The sequence below is a fragment of the Phyllostomus hastatus genome, unplaced genomic scaffold (assembly GCF_019186645.2).
Source record: "Phyllostomus hastatus isolate PE091 unplaced genomic scaffold, TTU_PhHast_1.1 phas_contig_34, whole genome shotgun sequence".
Taxonomy (NCBI): Eukaryota; Metazoa; Chordata; class Mammalia; order Chiroptera; family Phyllostomidae; genus Phyllostomus; species Phyllostomus hastatus.
In genome coordinates, this window is record NW_025333857.1 from 62,246,279 (window position 1) to 62,272,102 (window position 25,824).

Sequence of the window (25,824 nt, forward strand, 5' to 3'; positions counted from 1 at the left end):
TCCAGTAAAGTCTCTTTTGCCATATTACTTTGAAATATGTTTCTAGGTTCTGGGAATTAGGGCCTGGACATGATTCTGCCTACCACAGTTGAGAAAACTGAGGCCCAAAAGATTGCCGTGCCTTGGCCATGATAAATAAACATCAGTTTAAATTTGACTCCAGGCATGAGATTGATAACTTCATGTTCTTTCCACTCTTAAAAAAAATGCATGCATCTTAAGTATGAATTAAGGTCTCTCCTAGTAGTAGAATGTAAAGCATGCATAGATTTAGAAGCTTATTTCTTCACGCCACAGTCACTCAACATTCAGCAAATCAGTTCGGCTCTCTCAGCCACCCTTTTCTCATCTGTAAAATGAAAAGGATAGGATCTATGTTACAGGGATTTCGTGAGGATTTAACGAAACATTTTCTGAGCACTAAGCTTAGCATTTATATTTTTTAAAAATCACTAAAAGTGCTAGTTTGACTTCTTACATTGCACAGATTAAAAACAAAAAGAAGAAGAGAAACAGGCCCAAAGAGGAGGAACCATTGGCAGGAGGTCACAGAGTGGGCTGGCGGCAAACCTCGGGCCAGATTACACCACGGTATGAGAATCTGGAGGGAAAGTAATTACAAGAACAAAATTCCACACCTGCTTTCTACAACATTCCACAACTGGCCCAGGGGCTGAGCCTCTTGATCCCCTTCTACCCAGACATCCCACAGGAATTAAAGGCTACAAGGCAGGCATGCCGGCTTCCTCTGATGCGACAGCCTGGGTCTTCCTCTGGCAGGCTCTGTTTCCACATTCCTCTCTGAACCTCTGCCCTGCAGCCCAGTTGATGTCAGCTCACTTAGCACTAAATGCTCCCTGTGCACTCAGCCATGTTGCATTCGCTTTGTTAAAATGGAGCCATCCAGCATCAATTCGCAGAAAAGAATTTCCACCTCATGTCAAAAATCACCCATTTTCTGCTACAAGTGACAGTGCTGGGAGGCACTCGGAATCATGACTTATCATCATCACCTCGGCTGTTGGCTGTTTGCCTTGGCGCAACCAAACCTTATATTTAGAGAGAATGCTGATCTAAGCTCTATTTTCCTGTAATTAAATACAAAGATTAAAATATAGCCTATCATGCTGGCATCTTATCACCATCCGAAGACAAAAAATAAATTGTCTTCGAGTTCGTAACTCCAACAGAGCAGATGAGAGAAAATCATTCACTTATCGGTGAGTATGTAAAGAACTCTTATGTTCTAGGCACTCTTGTGGATATAAAAATAAGTAAATGGAAGTTTCACTTCTTAGAATAATCTTACAGTCCATGAGGGGTAGTTAAATATGTACCTAGTCAACCATAATAAAAGGTTTATTTAGTTACATGTAGCTGTTAAAAACTGTATTTTAAACTAGTGTTATTCCAATATTTTTGGCTGTGAAGTCTTCATTTCAGTGAAATACCGCAAGAAGCCCAGTAATAAAACTGATGATAGAGGACCAGCTGTGACTAAAGTGGGAACAAGAGACCTGGAGACCTTGCCATTAAGCAAGCACCTGCCCTCCCTCTTATGAGCACATTGTCATTTCTGTTAGAGTTCTTCATCATATGTTTAAAAGTCAGTTTCACAACAGTTGTAACTGACTTATTGAATGCTCTGATCTGTAGGTGCAAGTGGAAAGTAATTCTTTTCTTCTTCATCAATACCTCTTTAACTTATGCTGTAGATCAGCTTTTCCCATTCTACTGGTTTGTTTCTCAGGGCAATCCCATTGTTTCTCTGGTTCTTCTCATGTATTAATGCATAATCTCATCTCCCAGCTCAGTGTAGCACTAAAGTCAATCTCAGCCAATTGAAAAAACTTCTGTTCCCAAGCTTTGGTCCATGTAACTGAAAAACCTATACTGAAATAAAGAGACTTCTCATCAGCTTCTTCATTTCCCCACCACACTCTTCTATTTCTCTCTCCCCACTCATTCCCTTTGACTCAACCTCCCAAAATGGAGAAGGGATCAGGGTGAGGTTATAGAGACAAGAGGTAAAGGATGTATTACTTGCCCACCAGGGTTGCTATGTACAGTTGTGTAGGTTACATAGGGAACAAGGATATAAAACCAAAGGAGCAAATAATCTGGTTCACTCTCTGCAGGATGCTATGCACTTTGGGTATGATGTTGCATCCACCTGGGGCAGGGAGCATTTTTGTGAGTTATTGCCTAGTTCTGTGCTACCTCCAAAAGGAAGGTGTGCCTTTCAGTAAAATTTTTACGAGGTAATTTAGGGATTGAAGCAGCCCTGTTGACAAGTGCAATTTAAAGCTGACATTGGGCTAAACGTGTCAGATGTTCAAAGCCTGGCTCTTTCCCTTGTGAGGTACTTCAAAGGTTCTTAGGCATTCTCCCTCTCCAGCTCCATCATCCCTAGGACCCTTTCATTTGGTGATCTCTGATTCCAACGCCCCTCTTGCTGAATCTTTCTTACCAAACTTTGGCCCTGCAATGCATCCTATTACTCCACATAGATTGTCTCTGTTGGATTTCCTCACTCTGAAGGCAGTCTCTGGATAGAGATATGTGGAGGTTTACTGCCTCGCCGGGCCCAGAGGACTTCATGGTGGGAAGTGAGAATCCAAAAGCCACATTTACTCCCCGCTGCCAAAGACTCCTTCAGCTAGTCTCTCCCTGGTAGGCTTTTTCAGGCATTAGTCAAGTTTCTCTCTCCAAGTTTACTATGCTCAGAGTGTAAATATGATTCTCCTCCTCTCTGTGAATCAGTCTTCTAGTTTCTCCTCTATCCACAACATGGGGGATAAGCTAAGTGTCAAAACTGTTACTGGACAAGGACCAGCCTGGAGTGGGTCCTCCTTAAGCCGGCCTGTTGTGTGTGGGCTCTTGACTTCATGTTAGAAGGATTTCGCAACACAAGTCCAGGTAATTTTGAGAGTACATTTATTAAAGCTGGGGACAGTGAACAAAGGAAGGACTTAGGGTGGAAGAAGTAGCAGGAGAGAGCCTAGGTGGTGCTCTGCTTTGGCTTCCTAGAAAAGTGAAAGGAAAGGAGTGAGCCAGGCAGGGCTGCTGTTAGCTCACCTGGAAGTCAAGAAAAGTGGGCCTTGGAGATGGGATCTAGGTAAGCTCAAGGTGAGCTCAAGTTGAGCTGCTGCTGCCCACTGGTCCCCTAGCTGCAGGTCCTGAGACCCTGAGGGTTTAGAAGGAAGGCAAAAGTTCATGCCTGGGGAAGGGCATGGGCATGCTCCAGAGTGAGTCTTTGTCTTGAGGCCTTTTTCCTTTTTTCTGTAGGTGAGAATCTCAGGAGAGAGTTTCAGTAGAATATTCATCAGCTTTCTGGGTGCATTTTTAATATGTCAAAATGAGCACATGAGGGGTTTGGAGATATTCTTTGGTTGGCTATACTGTTTTACCTTTATCTTGGGTCTATCTGGCTTTTAATGGGGTTTTTGTTATTTGTTCCCCTGACTTCATCTGTCCTTGGGTTAGCTGGCACAAATGACATTAATTGGGTCTCTCTTCTCTATTTCCCAGGCCAGGGTAATTTAAGCTATGTATTCTCTGGTTAGGGAGGAGAGGTATGAACCATTCTCTCCTAAGTGTCCTTGGTCAGGGGAGATAAAGTCTTATGAATCACCAGCTGGCTGTAAGTTGCTCAAACTTTTTGGCCCTGTTTTAATTTTCTTCTCTCAGTTTCCCCATTCCACTTGTCCAGGAATTTTCCTAGCTTCTTATTATCCTGTCAAAAAACCAGCTCCTCAGCTCTTACTCTGTTCTACATCAACAGTTGGTGACTGATAATCTGGGCCTTTGGAACATCTGCTGAGATTCAAAGACATCAGGAAAGGTCTTGGTACATAATGTTCAATGACATGGGTAAATTCCCAAGTAATAATAGATGGAAAGCAGGAAAAACATAAACTTGAATGTGTGTGTGTATGTTGTGTTATTACCAGATGAGGTGAAAGAGTGATGTTGGTGATCGTTTCATTTAAAATGTAGCACCTATGAAGTTTATTTGGGGGCCCTGCTTAACACTCAAACGCATAGGATGTAAATTTTACAGACATCTGTATTCATTTCCCATTGCTGCTACAACCAATTATCACCAATATCATGGCTTAAAACAGATAGATTTCTTATCTTAATGTTCTGGAAGTGAGAAATCTGAGAAAGGGTCTAACAAGGGTAAAATCAAAGTGTTCAAAGAGCTCCAGTTCCTTCTGGAGCCTATAGGAGAGATTTTGGTTCTTTGCCTTTTACAGTTTCTAGAAGCTGCCAGCATTCCTTGGCTCATGGCCCCATATAACTCTGACCTCTGCTTCTCTCATTATATCTTTTCCCTGACCTTGACATTCCTGCGTCCCTCTAATAAAGATTCTTACAATTTCATGGGACTCACCCAAATAATGAGGGTAACCATCCCATCCCAAGATCCTTGTTCATCACATCTGAGAAGTCCCTGTTGCTATGAAGTGTAATTTGTTTACAGGTATCAGGAATTAGAAGATGGGCATCTCTCATAACACTGAATACCCACACCATCCTTAACAGGAGGCCATAGAGAAAATGGAAAATGGGAACAGATGTGAACACTTTAACGTGAACTTGGATAAATTACTTACGCACTCTGAGCCCTCCGTTTATTCACAAATAAAATAAAGTGAGTAATAGTACCTGCCTTATCATTGTGATTAGTGTTAAATGAGTTAATAATGCAGAGAACAGAGCTGGCTCATGGTAAGTGCTACATTAGCGCTCACAAGGGAGGACACTCAGCATTGCCAAGTAGACTGGGGACCTAGCTGCTCCTCGTCTGGCCAACACTCTGTTATAGCTTCCAGGATTAACAGCAGCTGGGGCTGATTAACTTAATAAATCTCTGGAATGAGTCTAATATAATAGTATATATATTTATAATTTTTAAGAAAATATGCTAACATATTAACAGTTCTCTTGTGGGGTTGTGAGCAATTTTCATATTCTTTACACTTGATCTATTCTATATTTTTTTCAATTGACCTATAAACCAATTATAATCAGGCAAAATAAAATAAATAATGCACGCATTACATATTTATTGAGAGAGAAGAGAGAGAGCTATCAGAGTATTTTGGGGTCCTTGTACCCAATTTCCAATGTGTAGAGGGAGGGCTCCCCAATATATCCAGGCAATGCTTCAGCACCAGTTTGATGTTCTCAATTCTGACATAACCTACCTGGAGTTAGCAACAAATCCCATGGGTTGGGGGGGCTCAGTCCCTCAAAACTGCCCCCCCCCCCACTTCGGAAGGCCAGTAGAAAGCTCAGATTATTACCTGTGCTTCTGACCAACCAACTACAGACTAAAGGTTCCCACGAATCCCTCCTTGGGTTTGTTCAGTTTTCTGGAACAGCTCACAGAACACAGAGAAACATTTCACATACTAGATTACTAGTTTGTTTTAAAATGATACAACTCAGGAACAGCCAGATGGAAGAGCTGCGTAGTGCAAGGGATGGGGGAGGGGTTAGGAGCTTTCACGCCCTCTTGGAGTGTGCCATTCTCCCTAGATGTTCAGTTGTTCACCAGCCCAGCAGCTCTGCAAACCCAATTCTTTGGGGTTTTTATGGAGACTTCATGACATATACATCATTGATTAAATCACTGGACATTGAGGATTGAACTCAACCCCCAGTTCCTCTCTTCTCCCCTGAGGCTGGCGGATGGGGGTGTAGGAGTGAGACTAAAAGTTATAACTCTCTAATTACAGGATTGATTCTCCAGGCAGTCAGCTCCACCCTTAAGTGTCGTCCAAAAGTCACCTTGTTAACAAAGGATACCTTTGCTGCTCTCGTCACTTAAAAAATTCCAAGGGTTTTAGGGAGCGCTGTTCCAGGAAAGGGACCAAGTCCAAATGTATATTTATTATTATAAATCACAATATCACAAGAGTCATTGAAGGAGAACAAAAAAAAAATGTCCACATTCTATTCAGGCCACATAAAGGAAGATGATAACCCTTAATTGACCTTCATTGATAACTGGATATTGTCTAGACAGACCTACCATTGAACATTGCCTAGAACCTGGTTCAAATCCCCTTGCCCACCTGTAATTCTCTCTTCTCCTTATTCCTATGAGTCAACCAGCAAACACTATTCATCAGCAGTGATGTGAATCTTTGCATTGTGCGAGGGTCTACAACCAAGACAGGAGACCATCCCTGTTCTCAGGTAGTCAATAACCTACTTGAGGCAGGGTCAGAGAAGGGGCAGAGCTCTACACAAGAAAGGTCAACAGTGGTGTAAAGGGCACTTTTCTTGCTGCTATTGTTGTTATAATCAAAGGCTGTGAGAAAACAAAGGAGGGAGTGACCGATCCTAACAGAGTCAGGGCCAACCTGTGCAGTCAGCACCTGCATTTATCAGGGCTCAGTGCTTAGTTTAGTGCATTGGCCTTGACATCTTAAAAATTCCTGATCATTTTTGAACAAGGAGCTCAGTGTTTTCATTTATCAATAGGGCCTACATTTTATGTAACCAGTTCTGTAGAGGGGCTTGAGAGTAGGGGCCAATCAGAAGAGGAGGCTCCAAGAACATTGTCATTGAGAAATACTAATGAAACAGGTATATCAACAGGGTTTATTTACTCTGCCCTCCTATGCTCTGGATACCATGCCAAGTACTATATATACACATATGTATGTATACACACATATATGAATCTGCCTTATACATCAGTGTATACGCACACACAAAATTTCACCAATCCACAGCCATTTACTTGCTTCTTCTCCTCCCATCATCTTCCTTATTTATTTCCCCATATCTTCATTAGAAAAAAAAAGGTTTTGGGGAGTCTAACTTTCCTTCTTTCTCTCCCTTCCTTTCTCTCCTATCCCTCACTTCCTCGATTCCTCCTTTCCTTTCTTTCTTTTTGCTAACTTTAATAGGATCAATGAATCTTAATCTTCTAGTCCAACTTCAGTGGACATCACTGGGCTGCTTATTTTAAATGCACATTTTTACACATCAACTCTAAATTCAGATCAGTATGTCTGGGTTGGGGGTGCAGGAAGGTGCAGTGACAACATGCACAAGTAATGATAGTCTAACCACTATGCTGCGTGGCATGGGCCCAGCTCCCACTCAGAGATGCACAGGGCCCACGCCCACAGATAGGTTCTCCTGTGGGGAAGCAGGCCTGCAATGTACCGAGGCTGCTTTGAGACTTGCTTTTTGGTAAAAACCCCCTCACCCTGAATTGAGACACCAAGTGCTTACTGGAACTTCCTAAAATCCCTGTTAAACCTTCTAAGGATGAGTGTAACTGGTCCAAACACTCTTCCCTTTTCATTTGCAAATATCCCCCTTCTGTGATGCGATTAGCGGCATTGGCTCCTGTTGTTTTCTGCAAAAGGTAACCGCCTAAAGCCAACCTGTGCATAGTAAATGAGGACCGTCATGTAATGTGACTGGAAAGAGAAATAAAGGCCTGTCATGGCGGAGGCCGCGGCTTTTTGCTCCCCTTGAGAGCGAAGCCACTCGCCCTTTTCCTCCACAGGACTCGGTAGTCCGTGTGAATGTCTCTCCCCCATCCACAGGCCTTTATTTCTCTTTCCAGTCACATTACATGATGGTCCTCATCTATTATGCACAGGTTGGCTTTAGGTGGTTCCCTTTTACAGAAAACAACAGGAGCCAATGCCGCTGATCCTATCACAGAAGGGGGATATTTGCAAATGAAAAGGGAAGAGTAGTTGTTGGATCAGTTACACTCATCCTTAGAAGGTTTAACAGGGATTTTAGGAAGTTCTAGTAAGCACTTGGTGTCTCAATTCAGGGTGAGGGGGTTTTTACCAAAAAGCAAGTCTCAAAGCAGCCTCAGTACATTGCAGGCCTGCTTCCCCACAGGAGAACCTATCTGTGGGTGTGGGCCCTGTGCATCTCCGAGTGGGAGCTGGGCCCATGCCACGCAGAATGGTCTCCTACATTTCCCCCCTTGTTCTTAGTTAGGACTGCTATAGATTTCACAGAACTTGCTACTTGCTGGTCTCTCACAGGACCCTAGGAAAATAATTCGCAAACACACTAAAGTATACAGAGCATTATTATAATCAGTAAGCAACCAGTAGTTCCAAAGACCCACATTCTCAGATTAAGCCCATCAATCATTGTCAGGCAGTAATGATGAAATAGATAACATTCAAAGAACTCCAAGGGTCTGTTTTGAGTCAGGGTCAGATAGCTAAAGGGCCATGAAACTTTGGGGAAACAAACTCATTTCAGGTTTGGACCCTTATCATTTAAATTGAGGGTATTAGGAAAGCAGACTTCATAGGATTTTATGCTTTCTCTCTTAGGCCTAATTGCCCCGGGGAACCTACCCTTTCCAGCACAGCACTGCACCCACCTCTGGCATTGTTTCCAGCTTAGATCGAGCAGGGAAAGTAAGGCAGCCAAGAGATTACGAGACTTCTAGCAGACAGAATAAGGGCTCAGGCTATGTCAAAGACAGGAGGCAAGTGTCCATCACCCTCTTTTTCTATAGCCCCCCAAGTCCTTCCCTGAGGGCCTCCAGATGATCGTGCCTGTCCTAGTGTAACAGGGTGCAGCCAAGAGGGGGGACCCCAAATAGGGATTTGGAATGGGGTCCAGAACTCAAGGTGTTCGGGAAATATTAGGATGTCCTCACCGCCCCCTCCCCACAGATGTTGGTTGGGGGAAGAGACAAATGGAGCAGGGCCATTGAGAGCTGTTTTGCATGGCAACAGCTTTGCAGCTAACCTCTGGTGTGGTCATTTAACATATCTATAACCTTTAACTGGTTGCATAGATATGTTAAATAGCTGTGGCCCTGCTCAGAGCCAGAGGAATGGAAGTAACTTCCCCACCAAGATGTAACTGGGAGGCAGGTCCCCTGAGTTACAACGCCTATGTGGGAGCTTGGAGAAGATTGGCTCCATGACACGGTGCCACACCTGCCCAGACTCAGGATGGCAGCCCAGTGAAGCTGGAAGGATATGAGAGTACTGGCAGGTGTAACTGATTGTAGGAGGAGTCGGAAATGGAGCTGCAGAGGAAGACTGGTGCGGGGATTTAAACCCAGATGGGGCAGCCATTGCAGGGAGAACCACGTGGCTTTGCCAGACTGGGGACTCCCTTGGCCCTGGGAGGGACAACTGTGTAGTTTTGGCTGAGTGGAGACTCCTGTTGCTATTGTACCAAGAGGACCACATGGCTGTGGATATGTGAGAGAACCACTCAGCTGTGGGGGTCCCCATCAGCTTTGCCAGAGTGGGGACCCCCGCAGCTTTAGAAGGGAGAACCACCACCTGGCTTTAGCAGAGATCCCCGCAACACAGCTGATGGTGTCAAGAACCGAGGGAGGCCTACCAGCTGAGATGGATTACTGGAAAGAACTGAGGGCTGCCTGAGCCACAGACTTCTATTTCTTTCCCTGAGATATGGTACTCTAGATTGGGCAAAGTGGGAAGGAAGGACTGTGTGTGTTTGTGGGTGTTTTAAGGGACTTTGGGATTTTGACGAAGACATTAGGTCACTACTTTAAGTCTGTATATATAAGCATTAAATTAACATTTCCTTTCCTTGTCACGAATTTCTGGCATTGAGAGACGTCTTTCCTATAAGGCGGCAGACATAACGAACCTGGGGGGCTCCTTTCAGGTAATAGTATATTGCCCTCAGCCCCCTTTGGCCCCCTCTGTGTTCTGTAACATTAGGTTGATCCTCCCTTGAGGAATCTTACCCATCATTGGTTAACCAACCGAGCACTGGGGGCCAGGCAGGGTGAAGTAAAAGGAGCAGAGGCAGTGCTCCTGCCAGGGAGATAAGCTTTGTCTCCTCAGTGGCTTACAGTCCCAAGGTCACTCACTCAGCCTTGGACATGGCGGGTTACAGCTCCTGAAACCAGGCAGGGTGGTTTCCAACATCTGATCTCCCCGCTTTTTCGTTTGCAAATGCTATTGTAGCTGTTAAGCCTGTGAAACCTACTATTTGCTCTTCCCTAATGCAATCTTAAGAAAACAACCTCTCTATATATCATAAAGCACAAATAAGGATTAAGACAAGGGGGCACCCAAGGGCTGTTAGGACTCAAACCCATAAATTTAGTCCATTGAACCAGTTTTTAGGGTTCAACCATTGACCATTATGGGGCACCGAGAGGTTGTTGCCCTCTGCAGGAGGCGCTTGAGCCTCGACCTCTGGCATTGGGGCAGGGCCCATGCTCCTCCGTTGGTGGACCCAGGCCCGCGAGTGACAGTGTGAGTGTCCGTTTTTCTTCTGTTTGTTCAGGGTCAGCTGGGCCATCTGGTCTGTCAGTCGATTGGTTCTCAGCTCCAGGTAGCAGAGCCTGGTGTATGGCCAGCTCATGATAAGGCTTTACTCTTCTGGCTGGTAGCCAGACAGGACCTGTAGGGATAGAAACACACACATACCCTCTTTCCCAAGTGAAGAGGTCTACAGGGCCTTACCAAGGGCCATCTCCCAGCGAATCCCTATATAATACCTGGGGATAAGGTGACTTTGGCTCTTTCTTCTGAAAATGTTTCTTAACTGGAGTACAGAGTGATTCATCACAATTTAGAAAACTATATGTAGACATGGATAACAAAATCAGATTTTGGGGGGAAGGACTCATGAATGCTGTACAATTGAAACTAATACAAAGTAACACTGAACATAAACTGTAATTGAAAAAATTAAAAATTTGATGATTTGATTATAAAAAGAGAGGGAAAAACTAGGAAGAAGAAAATATACACAAATACACACACGCAGATATACCAGGTGATTCTGGTACAAACTCTAAAGAAAGTTGCTCAAATCTGATCTAATCCCCTTATCTAATGCTTCTTAAAAACTGATACCCAGAAAGAGGAAGTAACCTCCCTAAAAGTCAAATGTTGATTTGGTAGCAATTGTGAAGATGAACAGTCCATGCCTGATCATGATTTTTACTTCAGAACCCTTAAAAACGTAGGTTCTGGCGTTCCTTAGGGAAATACAGTGTTTGCATGCAAATCACACCTTTTCACCTCCTGATCCAACAATGGAACTCAGACTGAACTGAACATACGGAGGCTTTCTGAAAGGGGAAAGAAATCGGAAGAGAGGAGCTAGCTGCCCTGCCCTGCTGTGACTAGGAGAAGCACTGGACTCCCAGAGCCCACGCTGCTTGCAGTGGGCAGAGCTCTACCTGCCATCCAGGGTGGTGTTTTTGAAATACAAACCTCCCCTGGTCACCTTCAACCCTGCCACAGCACCCTCCATGCAGAGCCTGGTGTGGTGGCATCACATGGGCTGGAGTTCAAATTCTGCCTCTGCCACCTTTGAGTTGTGTAACCCGGGCTCCATGGCTTCAGTTCCCTGTGCCTTGGTTTCAATATTTATAAAAACTATGGAATGGTAATGAACACACAGGGGCTGTGGTTGAGAGACTGTGTAATATCGTGTTAAGAGCACAGGCTCTGAAGTTGGACACCTGGGTTCAGATATTGGTTCCTCTTAACAGCTGCTATTTTGAATGGGCTACATAACTCTCCAGGATAAATAAGGACGATGATGGCATATACCTTGCAGGTCATTGGGACGACTAAATGAAATAATGTATCTAATGCCCTTGGCTGAGCTCTGGGCTCCTAGTAAGGGTTCGATGAATGCAGGTTGTATAAAGGATGGGTAGGTGCTCCATAAATCAGTGAGAAATAAAATGATAGAAGTTTGGGCAAAGTGTATTCACAAAATGCGATGCGTCTTCTCCACAGAATGCTCTCTGAACCCAGTGAATTTTCACCATGGGGGGAGGCCTGTGGCAGGCCAGATTAGGATCACTGTTTTCCTTGGAAGCTGAAAAATCAGTTTGCCTCCAGCGCCTCTTTTACTGAAACTTCAATCCAATCCCCAAATCCCACTGAAATAGTGAATGAAACTTAAAAGCTGCAAGAGAAAGAAGAATGAAGGAGAAGAGCCAAAACGCTTTAGGCTTCAGTTTGATCCCTCTCTGCCGTCTCTCCACCCTGTATTTGGCCCATGCCTCTGCAAGCTTCTTCTTTGTCTATACCTTTTGGGGAAAGCAGTTTTTCTTTCCACACTTGGCTTTTTTTTCTTTCTTTGTCTAGGCAAGTGCAAGGCAAGGGTGAGCACACTGAGACGCTGAAAGGGGGACCTGGGGGAATGCAAGAGCAGACCCTTGGACCCAGACTGGAAATGCAAACTGTACAGTCAAGGTGCTCATCAACTCATTGCAATGGCCTCCTTACCTGTGTGTTTTCACCAGACCTGGGGCTCTCTGGGTCCCAGTGTCAAGATCATAAGCAGTCAGACTTGGAGTAAATCCAGGTCCCACCGGTAGCTTTACGGTTAATTTGTTGGAACCTCAGCTTCAACATTTGTAAAATGGGAGATGATGCATGAAACACTTGGCACCATGCTCAATAAAATGCCTCTTCCTTTGCCTCCTCCTTCTCCTTGTTCTTTTTCTTCTACATCTCTTTATCCTTGTCCTGCTTAATTCTCATCTTTTTCTTTCTATTTCACTCTCCATTTCTACTGCTCAAAGTCAGGGGCGATGTATTACTCATCTCTGCCTCCCCTAAAACCTTGTACACAGCAGGTGTTCAAGGGATATTTACACAATGAAGAAAGAAAGAAGTCCTTCTACTATCCTTTTGCTGCATATTATAAGCACTACTACCATATCTGTGATCTTGCCAGTGGGTACTAGCTAGTATAATGCCAAACTTCCAACTAAAGAGTTAGAGAATTATAAAAACCTACAACAAGAATTAGAGAATCTTAAAAACCTAGAACACATACAGTAGCCTTAGTTCTAACCTCTTTACAGAAAAGACAACGTAGGCCCAGAGAACAGTAGGAACTTACCATGGTCCTTCTGCAGGCAGGGGCCGAGAGATCTGTCTTACTCTTCATCCATCTCCCTTTATCTCTATCACAACACTTCCCTCTATGCAGGTGGGTCTCCTAATTGTCCAATTCATATATTCATTCATTCGCCCAGTCACTTGCTGAAGAAATATGTAATGGCACATACAAGGTGTCAGACAGGCATGGTGCTAGGCACTGAGGACAACTACAAGTAAAAACAGTCTTGATTTCTACCCTCATACTGCAAACTCCAGCCCTAATGGAGGAGACTGCTGTTAATTGAAAACACATACAACCCACTCCACTCCCATCAACTTCCATGAATAGATATTCAGTTTAAAATAATAATGGGCTTCAACGGAAAACTGCAGGATGCTGAAAGAGAGGATAAAAAGGTGGACTCCATTGAACTGGGGCACTGGGAAAACCATCTTTGAAGAAGTGACTTTTCAGGGGAAGCCTAAAGATGAAAGATTATTGCATGAATAAGTTTTGCTAGTCCACCATTGCTCGTGGGGTTGGCCCACCTGAAAAATCCTCTCAAGTCCTTCCCTTATCATCCTAGCCCTGTCCTTTCTGAAAAAGATGAACGTTTGTTCACTTCATACTCAACAAACACTTTATCAAAGATGGTTGATTCCACGGGCCAAGGCAAACCCATTTGTCTTCTTTATAGCTGATGAAATAGGTTCATGTTTATCTGGCTAACACTGATTGAAGTATATTGGATTTGCATGATCTGAGGCCTAGTTCGAGAAGTCCCACACACAATCTATTACCTAATTGCATCAGACATATATGTCATCAGGTATTATATATTGCAAGTATGAAATTTACTAGAAAAATGCAATCTTAATCAAGATATGAGAAATGGCAGAGTAGAGAGAAGAATATATTTGAAAACACGAATTTAGATTTTACTTCTATTTCATTACTAACAACAACAATATCAACAAAAAGACCAATCTCAGGGCTGTATAGAGCTCTTTGTATACTCTAGGCATTGTGCTAAGAACCCATGTACATTACTACATCTATCTCTTATAATAATCCTACTAAAGTAGAAATTACTATTCGATTTACAGATGAGGAAACTGAGGCTTGGAGAAGTTATAGTAACACAGTTAGTGAGTAATAAAGGTGGAGTTCAACCTGAAGGGTTTAATTTCAAAACCCACACTGCATCCTCACCTGCAAGTACAGGACAATCTTAGTAAGTCAATTAACTATGGTTTGCATCAATTTTTCTAAACCTAAATAAAAGGGGAGTGGGCCCAGTCAATTATTCCTCCAGTGTCACTGTTTAAAAGTGCCTGTGCTTCCTGTTTTCTCATTGCCTGGAAGAATCAGAGAGGATTCCTGGAAGAGCTGCAGGGGGACCTGGAATCTGAAGAAATCCTCTGTCTCCTGGGTTCCTTTCACTCATCTCAAACTCCCATCCTGCAATTGTTTGATTATTTATAGAAGATATTCCCAAAGGAGGGCAGCTCCATACTCTGCTTTGCAGATTGCAAAGACAGATAAATAACACATTCCTCATTCTCTTACTCTCTGGGGAAATGGGGGGCTGTGTTTACATCGCTTCCTTGGTATTTATCCTCCTGCTGGCTGTTCCATCCCCTCTATTTCATGTTGTTATTTTACTTCCATTAGGGGAGCAGAAAAAAACATGAGAAACCATTCTGAACCACCCCAATCCTCAGAGGGCATTGTTAGGTCAAAGCCAGCATCGTCTCCCTTGTAATTTCCCTACAAACGTCTCATTCAAGAGGCATTTTCCTCCCTCTGCGTACAAATGTCCTGATGATGATAAAAATAAATAAATATCACACACACACACACACACACACACACACACACATCAAAACAAAACAGAAGGAAAAAAAAAACAGAAAAATCAATTGCGCACTTGGTTCATTTCTTGTTTATATCCTCCTAGATTTCCTCGCTGGGCCCCTGAGAATTGCCTAGTTAGCAGCTAGGAGGGCTGCCTGTTTCACTGCAGGTTTAATGTGGCATCCTCGCCTTCCACAGTGTTTCTTCTTTGGGAAGGGGCTGGTCTTTATTGAAATCTTTTGAACACAACAGCCTCCATTATTTATCCTCCAGGTCCACAGAGACATCATGTAGTCCATTATGTATGGGGAACTGACAAGATTATTTGTTATTTTTTTAGTATTTTTCCAGAAATGGAGGCTTTCCTTCAAGAGAATCCTGTGGTTGGTCGAGACAGATCTGATTACATGAATTCTTATTTAGTTTAATTATCTTTACCCTGGCTCTTTAATGAAAGACAACATACACTGAGCATCTAGCTATGTGCCAAGAGCTATCCATGTTGCTTGTGTTATTCCATTTAATTTTTAATACAAGAGAAAGAAAAAAGATATTGAAGAAAACAGTAGTATACTAATTTCTTAGGTGAAGAAACTGAGATTCAGAGTGTAAATACAATTCTAATTGGGAAACTGTGAGAAATCTTTGCAGTTCATTGATATACTGACAGTAACCAGAGGGGAGGGGAGAGGGGGATGATGGGGGAGGGGGTTGGGGGAGGTTTTACAGGAACATCTATAGAGGACACATGGACAAAACCAAAGGGAGGTAGGATCGGGGGTGGGAGGTGGGGATAGCTGGGGTGGGGGAAGTATGGGGGAAAAATGGGGACAACTGTACTTGAACAATTTAAAAAGAGAAAAAATGATGTTATTAATACCTTAAAAAATTTACTTGCCTCAGATAAATTTTAAAAGGCAATGTGGTACAGCCCACATCACTGTATTTTAGAATACTGTATTTGAGTCCCTTGCAAGAAGCACAGCCTTTAGAAAAAACATGAACTTCTCTGAATCTTATTTTCCTCCCCTCCGTGGTATAAAAGAGAATAGATGAAATTTGCATACAGAAGTCCGAGAAAGAAATTCTGGATTCTAATTTACCATTTACTAATGCTCGTCTTAGGATACCTTTCCCAAAAGCAATGTCTGGAATGAGGATTCATACACATGGTATTTATTAAAGAAGTGCTCCCACAAGAAACTGATAAGAGAGAAGCAAGAGAAGGGTGGGATGAAATCAAGGATATGATTTGAAGTGAAGTCCCTATTTCAGTCTGATCCCACAGGGCGCTCTGGAGCATGTTACTCCTCAGAGTTTGTTCTGCAAGGCAAAGGAGCTGGGCTTGCACACGGCTATGCCCATCTGTCATTGGTATGAGCTGCCCCAGGAAGAATATAAACATCCAGGTCCTTCTGGCTCTCTGCTTGTGCTGGGCAGTGGCCAGAGGCGAGACAGACCTGGGAAGATCTGGGTGAGCACTCTGAGATTCTGCATATACATTACACTTCAATATCTTAGTTCCCTATCTTTAAATTGGTCAGCTAGATTCTACAACTATAATTTGTATAATTGTTCCACATGTAATTGAAATAAAAAGTAAATTCTTCCCTCTGGACCTGAAGATCGTTGGGCCAAGGATCTTGATTTCACTCAGTAACGTAGTTCATACTCCTACAAGAGTGACTTGTAGAAGATAAATGACTGTCTAACAAAGGAATGAATGAGAAACAAATGGGTATTCACCAATTGTTGGATAAAGGTTGCATTCATTACTATCATATCACTATAATTAATCTGCTAATTATGTCATTGACATATTCTGTACTCTTTCAGTGTGCTTGCCACACATATCATATTGCTGTAATCATTGGAAAGACACCAGTGGACCCAGAGAATGTAAAGTTACTTTAATAAAAACTGACAGAAACATACAGAGAAATTTCCTTAAAGAAGGAGATAACACACTATACCCTAGACTAGGCTGTAATTTCCCAGTCCCCAAGTTTCCCACATAAACAAATTGCTATAAATGATACCAGTGCTTAGAATGAGGATGACTGCAAGTATGAGAAGTCCCCTTTTCTATTTTTACAGGGTTTTGTGACCTCCAAGTGTCTTCCAACTATCTTGGATACTTGGCTCAGCAACAGCCTTCCCACTAGGTATAAGAAACTGGAGCTAGGAACAATCCCAGACTCCATAAACATAGACTTGAGCACCATGTGGGTCTGAGGGTTTAGTTTATATGACTGGCATCATCCATTAATCCTCATGTTGAGAAATATAGAGCTATTTTAAATGAAAGAAGGCAATCACAAAAACACGCAGTCTATGGTGCCATTTTTATGAAATGTTCCAAGCAGGCAAATCTATAAGGACAGCAAGTAGATTACTGGGTTGGAGAGGAATGAGAAATGACCACTAATGGGCACAAGTCTACTTTCGGGTGTGAACAACATGTTCTTAAAGTAGATTATGCACAACTTTAAATATATGAAAAACCATTGATTTTTACACTTTAAGCAGGTAAACTTTATGCCATGTAAATTATATCTAAATAATATTACTTAAAATCACCAGTGAACTATCCAAAAGGTCTAACATAGGCAAATAAAAATCTGTGGGAGGACATGTCTGTATTTCAGGTCCCACTGGATTCTCTCAGGTAAAACCTCCCTGAAGACGAGCTCACAATCTTTAATTACAAAGCACACCATGAAATAATTGAACATGAGAGAGAATCAGCAGACATATCAAGCACAAGGGTTAAGTCCCCAAGGACTTCATTCTGGCTCTACCAGTTGATCAGCCTCTCTGAATCTGTTTAATGGGAACAATAATAATACATACCCTATAGGATTTATTGTAAGGATTAAAAGGTAATTGCAAGTCAAGCTTTGAAAATGGTACCAGACACTGAGACACACATGCTGCGTAAATATTAAGAATAATAACTGTCAACAAGAAAAAAAAGAAAGGCAAGGCATCTGGGCTTAAAAGGAGGGTTTGAAACATAGACACAAAATAATAACTCACAAGTGAAATAGCCACAGCTGAAACATGTGGAGGGATCTTTGACTTCACAGAAAGACAACTACATGCACCTTAGATTTAAAAGGTTATGTCTTTTTCAGTTTCTATCAGATGGGCAAAGATTAAAATATTTTTTGTATTTTTACCAGCAGTTGATAAGGAAAGAAAGCAATGGACTTTGTCATACACAGTTGGAGAGACTGTAAATTGTTACAAACCCTTGTAATGAGCATTTGGACAAGTTTATCAAAAAGCATTTCATATCATTATGAAATCTCTCAATTTTTTTTTCATCTAAGAGCCAAGGATAAGAACGATAAGCTTTCTTTAATGGAAAATGATACAGAACATGTAGAGGTGTTTACATAAAAGGGAGATAACAGCATACTTTAGGCTGGGTTGTAACTTCCCCAGCTCCACAGGGTCAGATATGATACCATTGGTCAGGAGGAAAAGTTCAAATAGAGTCCACCTTTAATGGAGGTGTAGAATTTTGAGAGCCCTGGCTTGATGCAGAAGTCTAAATTTCAACTCCCATCTGTAAGCAGGCTCACCTCCTCCTCCCTTGACCCTATGGGGACATTGTCTCCCAACCCGTGCATGACCAAGACCCAACAACAGCCCCTCACATCTTCCCCCACCCCGAGGCCCACCTTCCTACTTGCTCTTTATCTGGAGCTCAATTCCTTCTCTGGTTTTGGTGCATATACATTTCTCATATTTTCTTCTGAATTCAGCCATGTATTTAAAAGGGCCTCCCCTATTACATCTGGGGTCTCTAAGTGATGTGTAGTTGCGGAGCTTTTCAATTCTCTAACCCATCCCATGGCCAAAACCAAAAATCTGATTTTCAAATGATCTACACAGTTGCCAAATTCTATGGCCCTATGGTTCTGAGAAGAACCTAGAACCACAAGCAATTAAAGGCCTCCTAGAATGAGAATGAGGATGAGAGGGCAAGGGAACCCTGCATTTGGCCAAGCACTGGAAGTGCTCCAGGTTTTCACCTCTTTCTGCGGCTGCCTACATGGTCCTTCACTATGCTGCTGTAGGCCGCAAGGGTTTCTACATAGAGCTAATCGCACCATCTGATGTTGTCGGTTTATTTTTTTAAATATACCTTATTGATGATGCTATTACAGTTGTCCCGTTTTTTTCTCCCCATTCTCCCCCTCTGCCCTGCATCCCCTTCTTAGTTCACGTCCATGGGTCAGTTTAGAAGTCTGTGTCATCTAGCAGCTGTTGCTCCTTTAAAACGCAGCGTGCTGTCTCCTGTAAATCTGTATGTAGTGCCTGGAACTCCATCTCCCACCAGGGTATGTGCTCTGTGCTTTCTTATGGAAAGAGTCAGTGACTTCCTTTTTAGAAATATATCTGCTGGGTGATAGGAAAAGAAGGTCTTAGATGAAATGCTTTTGATCAATTGGAATAAATGTGCATTTTTTTCATTTGCATAAATTCATAAATATTAATTGAACACATAACATACCTGTAGTCACTTTCTATGTCCTGAAAGAAAATGATGCCTTGTATAATGGAATAGCTATTTTGGTCAGGGTTTCATTTAAGTCCCACTTCAATAGGAAGAATTTCTCTGTCACTTTATTTCTGTGTGTATGTGTGTGTGTGTGTGTGTGTGTGAGAGAGAGAGAGAGAGAGAGAGAGAGAGAGAGAGAGAGAGAGAGAAAGAGAGAGAGGATTTCAGCCTTTCAAATAGCAAATAGTGTGTTTTGTATATGATCTGAAGTCAAATGCTGGACTCACCTGCCTGGGTTAGACATTTTCTAGTAGCTATGTGACCCTCGGCAAGTTAATTCCCTTCCCCGAGTATCACTTTCTCTTACATGCCTTCCAGTGTTGTCATGAGAATTGAGAATTGTAAGTAATGTCTGCAAAATACCTGGCCCATAGTAGGTGCTCAATAGATCATAGCTGCTGCTATTACATCATAACATGAGAATCCTTTTCAAATGTGAGGTTAGCTGGCTTATTAAATCTGTTTGCCCAGTTTGGAAACTGGGCACTCATTTTCTTTAAAATAAGGCACAATGTGACTTCTTGTTACTAATTCTAATCCCGTGAAACACATACCACGGTGGGTAATTATACCAGTTAGGACAACACAAGACTGAGCTTGCATATTTTCTTTAGATGTCAAGTAAGCATGAAGCAACTTTCTTTAGTGGCGTTTCCAAATCAGAGCCAGCAGCGGAAGTATAGTTAGTGCCATAACATTGAGGTTTTGAGATTCTCGAATCTGCAAACCTATCTGATATGACAAAAAGTTGACCACATTGGTTACTATGAAAACCTCAGGATGTCCAGACCATCCCTTAGGGTACCGAGAGCTAGGGCATCTCCCTGCCCCCGTCTCTGAATGGGTAGTCAGTCTCTCGTGGAGACAGTTTACCGCATTACCACTTTACTTTCATTTCGTGCCAAGAATGTACTGGAAAAGCCAACAGGAAATGAAAACTAGCCAATTTGTAAAATTTCCTCATGCCTCTTCTATTTCCCAATGTATGCTTTCATTGATCTCTTAGAGTTCTTTAGGCTGGGATGGAGAACAATAACCTCAGGCAATGCAGAGCCTGACCTGGGGAGCTTTTCCCTTTTGCCGTTCCTAATGCCAGTGGGTGGGATTCCCGTGACCAAGCAGCATAGTCACAGAAGAATCCCATCTATAGCTCGTCTGTCTAGTTATGGAAAGGAAACCATGGAGAGGAGTGGTAGGGAAAATGTCAGACTTGGAGTTCTCCCACTTGTGAGCTTAGGGCTCTTGGGTAAACTACTTCATACCCCCAGAACTTCATTTCTCATCTGTAAAATGGAGTCAGTGTCTAGCTTAAGGGATTGAAGTTTGGATCCTCTGAGAAAACATTTGGGGGAACAGTTTATAAATGTTAAATCTTTATGCACTGGGGGCTTTTTATTTTTGTCATTTTCAGCACGAGAGAAACAACACACACTCCATTTATCTTTTGGCCTCATGTCGTTTCTAACATTGTCTTAGCCACAATATGGGGAACAGGTTAAAAATGACTATTCACATATCTTGTGCTGCAGAGAGAGAAAAAGAGAGAGGGAGGAGATGAGAAAGAGAGAGGTTTGTTTTAGGGAATTGGCTCAGGTGAATATGGGGGTCTTGGGGTCTGAAATCCACAGGGCGAGCCGAGGGGCTGGGAAGTCAGGTGAAAGGTGATGTTAACGCTATAGTCATGAGCCCTAATTCTGCAGAATTGCAAACTGGAAACTGAGGCAGGATTTCTATGTTGCATTCTGGAGAATCCCTTCTACTTTGGAGAACCTAAATCTTTGCTGTCTTAAGGTCATCAGCTGATTGGAGGGGTCCTCCTACTCACATTACAGAAGATAATTTATATTAGTGAAAGTCTAGTGATTTAAATGTTAGTCACATCTAAAAAACACCTTCACAAGTATTCACATCCAGATTGGTGTTGACAAAAAATGTGGGTACCACAGCTTAGCTAAGCTGACATATAAATTAACCATTACAACACCAGATACTATTGAGGATTTCCAAGACAAGTGGTGGTTTGGAAACAAGAAGACTTAGGGAGTACATGATCTCTGTTCTCCAGTATCTAAAGGGCAGTTGTTGGGTGAGATTTATTTTCAGAGGTCACTGAAAGCCCAACAATGACCAAGAGATGCAGCTCCACAGAGGCCAGTCTGGGTGAAAATAAAGCAGAACGTTATTGGCTACATGTGTTAGATGCTAGATGTTTTGTTTCAATGGAAGGCTTCAAAATAAAGCTGCCCTGCTACACCAGCACAGGACGCTGCATCAGATGTAATGCCACTAGGCAGTGTCCAAAATCCTCCTAACATATGAAATTCCATGAGGTCAGACAGATTCTCCAAATCATTTAGAGCAGTTTTCAAACTGCAGTTCATTTCTATGTGAGGTACTTTCCTTTTATGAAGCCAGGGATTGCCTCCTTCTAAAAAGCACATAGAAATATTTCATTTACTTAAGGTTTTACTTTTCCCTGTTGATAATTAAATAATTTAATTATTTAAATTAAATTTATGGGGATAACATTTTTTTTTCAAAGTTGCTGATTCTTATCTGACTTAAGATTCATTTTAGGTGAATTGTTTTTTCAATATTATGCCACAACAAGGCTGAAGAAGGTAAAAGATGGCATTATACTCTTTCGTTAACATTCTATTTCTTTGATGTACTGATCAGTTGCTATACAGGGTGGGTCAAAAGTAGCTTGACTGTTGTTTGTATGGAAAATAATGCAATAATTGATCAATAATAATGCAAGAATAAACTGTTGCATGTACTCACAACTGTACATCTACTTTTACCACACCCTGTATAAGCTTAAAAATTGGAATTGGAATTGTTTTAATCACCCTTCAAATCAAAGAAATTCACTTATGGGAAACAAATAAATATGATTATCTACCCATACATTTCAGGTTTCCCTAAATTTGATGGTATGGTTTCTACTTTGTCTTTGATATATTCTCCCCTCTTGGGCAAGTTAACTCCTCCCTCTCAGTTTCCCTACCTGTAAAATGGGTGTTTTGGATTTCTCAATCACTCAGATTTCTAGCTCTTACTTTGGTAACACTCATTCCAAGTTATCTTCAGAAACCTTTTATAACTCTAACTCTATATATGGCATTGTTAATAAACACCTATGTTCTCAAGGATTTATTAATACTTTCTGCTTATAAACCAATTCTGTTCAAATACCAGAGCTTCTCAGACAACTGTTGGCCCAATGCTCAATCCTGGCATCATAAAGAAATCCTGCTATTTTTGTTATTTTAAAAAATACACTCAACAGAACCTGCTCTATTTACCCTCAATTAAAAGATATTTAGAGGTGCAATTGCCCCCTGATACTGATCCGATTGGAAAAATAATCCCTCAATGCTCCCAAGAGACGACTCTCAATGCATCCACCCTCTTATCCTATGCTGTTTGTCTTCTGCTGCTGTGTATGTCCCTTTGTGAGGTTCATGTATTCTTACAATTTCCTAGATTTTAAATTTTTATTTCCAGGGTAGAATTACAAAGGAAGGAGCAATTGAAAACATCTGCTCTGCTCTCGGACACTGGACCAGTGCCTTCATCACGTGTCTTTCTGCTGCTGGATAATTAGGCACAACTAGAGGCAGAATTGTTTTTACCTTTGACTGGGATTCTCTTCTTGGAGGTGGACGAATGAGATGCGCCAGATGGAGCTAGCTTGCTTTTCTCATCCACTGAACGGATGTGCCTGTCACTCACTCTGATTAGGAACATCTACTCCACACAATACAGGAGTGGCAGAAATCTTGATGAGTTGAACACTCTAAAGCTCTGTTTGTTTTCCTAAAGTTTGAGCTGTCTTTGAGGCAGTGTAGCATGGATTTTGTGTATGCTTCCATGGGTGGGGGTATGAACGAAAGAAAGAAAGCCTTGCTCCTATCCTGAGTTCTCAAGTGAGTGAAGGCTGTAGATGTCGGACAGTCAACATCGCTGCCTTAGACTTAAGCTTTATAGCTGTACCAACACAGTTATGAGGATGGAGCATGTAGCCATAGACTATCAGAGACTGGAAAGTCTAGCTCTGAAATTTCTAGTCCAGAAATTTCATTTACAAATGGGTGATCATGGCCCAGAAGAGGTTGGTCTAACATGACTAATAACACCCATTTTTTTGAGCACTTACTGTATTATGTACCATGTAAAGCATTTCACAGAGTGGTTTCTCATGAAATAATTCAAAGTTTGGCTCTGTTTTTATTTATTTAATAATTTTTTTTTCAGATGAGGACACAGGCTGTAAGGCCAAGATTATACAGTTAAAAAGTGAAGGATGGGAATTCAAACTCGATTCCAAATGATACCAAAATCTGTGCCCCTAACTACTGTCTATAGACAGACTGAAAATAAACATGTCTGGGTTGAAGAGCAGTTCTGTAACTAACTTGTTCTGAATTTGGGGTAAAATATCTCATATCGTGTAGGTACAATTTTCTCACCTCTGAAGTACCGATAATAATAGTTGCCAAATAGGGTGGTTGTTGGAATGAAATTAGTAACATATTGAAATGCTGGTTTTAATATATGAAGAGTCAAGTGTTCAGAAAATTTGTGGTAGTTTTCTTTTCTACAGATACTCAAGTTGGACCACTACCATGTTGATATTTAAAAGAGTGCTGCTTTTCTTGAGTACGTGGGGTGTGGCAGTGAATAAGATGACCTTTCTAATGCCTTCCAAGCTAGAGCTTTTGTGATTCTGTGAGTCACTTGCTAGGGCGAAAGGAACATGTCCTGCTTGCCTCCCAGCTCAGAAATCTTACTCCATTTTCAGAGTTATCAGAAAGAAAGAAGTCATAAAGTTGCCCAAACTTTACTAATAGAAATATGAAATCGCAAATCTAAAAGCTTTCTATTTTCAACTGATGTTTCAGTCCCTTTGATACCCACTTATAAAAAAACACAAACTCTTACTCTGAAGAATTAATTTCTTATTTGAAATTCCCTTGGAGAAGGAGAAGCACAGATGTAAAGAGGGAGCTGGGAGGTAGGTTAAATGTTGTAGATTCTCATCTGGGCCCGGGCCCTCTTAACCTGTGAGAATCCACCATAGACCTCTACAGGGGACTTAGTTTTCTCATCTTTTAAATGAACAAGCTAACCTTGCACTAAGTAAACTCTTATAACCTTGCCAATCTGATAGGACTGACTCTCCCATCTGTCTCACTTCCAGACTCTTTCTTACATTTTCTGTACTCCCTGGGATACATGTCAACTTGAATAAGCCATGGGGTTCCCAGATATTTGCTCAAACACTATGCTGGGTATTTGATTAAGGATGTTTTTAGATGAGAGTTACATTCAAATAGACTGAGTAAAGCAGAGTGCCCTCCATAATACGGTGAGCCTCATCCACTGAGCGGAAAGCCTAACTAGAACAAAAAGGCTGACACTCCTTTAAGAAAGAGAGTTTTCCTGCCTGACAGGCAGTCTTACATGGGACAATGGCATTTCTCCTGCCTTTGGACTTGAACGGAAACATTTGCTCATCCTCGGTCTTCAGCCTGCTGGTTCACCCTGAAGGTCTTGGGACTCAGCCTCCATAATTGTATGAGCTGATTCATTATAATAAATCTTTCCATCTAAATGAATATCTTATACTTAAAGGTTTATATACACATTCCGTTGATTCTGTTTCTCTGGAGAACCATGAGCAATACAGATACTCATGCAGACTCCATGGCCCAGACTTCTTGGCATTTCCCTCCCTGCACCTCCAACACACACACACACACACACACACACACACACACACACACACACTGCACCTGTCTTGAATAACCTTCACTCTGTGACCTAATAAACAACTCTAATTTAAGATGATAATAATGATTGACAATGAAGTCATAATAAATAGCATTAGCAATGTAGAGTCAGACATTTAAAAGCTTTCATCATATAGACCTACAAAATAAATGTTATTAATCTTATTTTTCAGATACCAAAAAAAGAAGTTTGAGAGAGGTCCTTGGGCAGGTATTAGGGATAGAATTAAAATGGCAAATGTCTTCAATATACAGGGACATGCTTTTCCATGTATTGTAACAGATTCCCAACCCAACTTGAATTTCAAAGAGGGCTTTGAAACCTCTCTTCAAAACAAGGAGTAATCTAGGAGAGAAAGGTTAGGTTGCATAGCCTGGCAGAGGAGAAAGGTGCCTAGTACCTATGGTTGCATTTCAGTGAAGCTCTAGCCTTGGTATATAACCTATTCATAGGTGCAGATAATAGCACCTCTGTGAAGATCAGAGGGTAGAGAAGCAGTTGAAAATACAGAGGACTAGAATGGTTGTCTTATCTTGGATTCAGATGTTAGAATTCCTCTTAGGAATAAAATTATCTTTCCTTTTTTTATGAAAAGCCCTAGTAGAATGGCCCAGCGGAAGGAAAAACTCAAAGGCAATGGTTTTAATAAAACAATAGATAATTCCTCGTAATACTGAATTAAACCAAGAAAAAAATTTGTTTCACTGTGAAAATAAGAACTAGAGGTG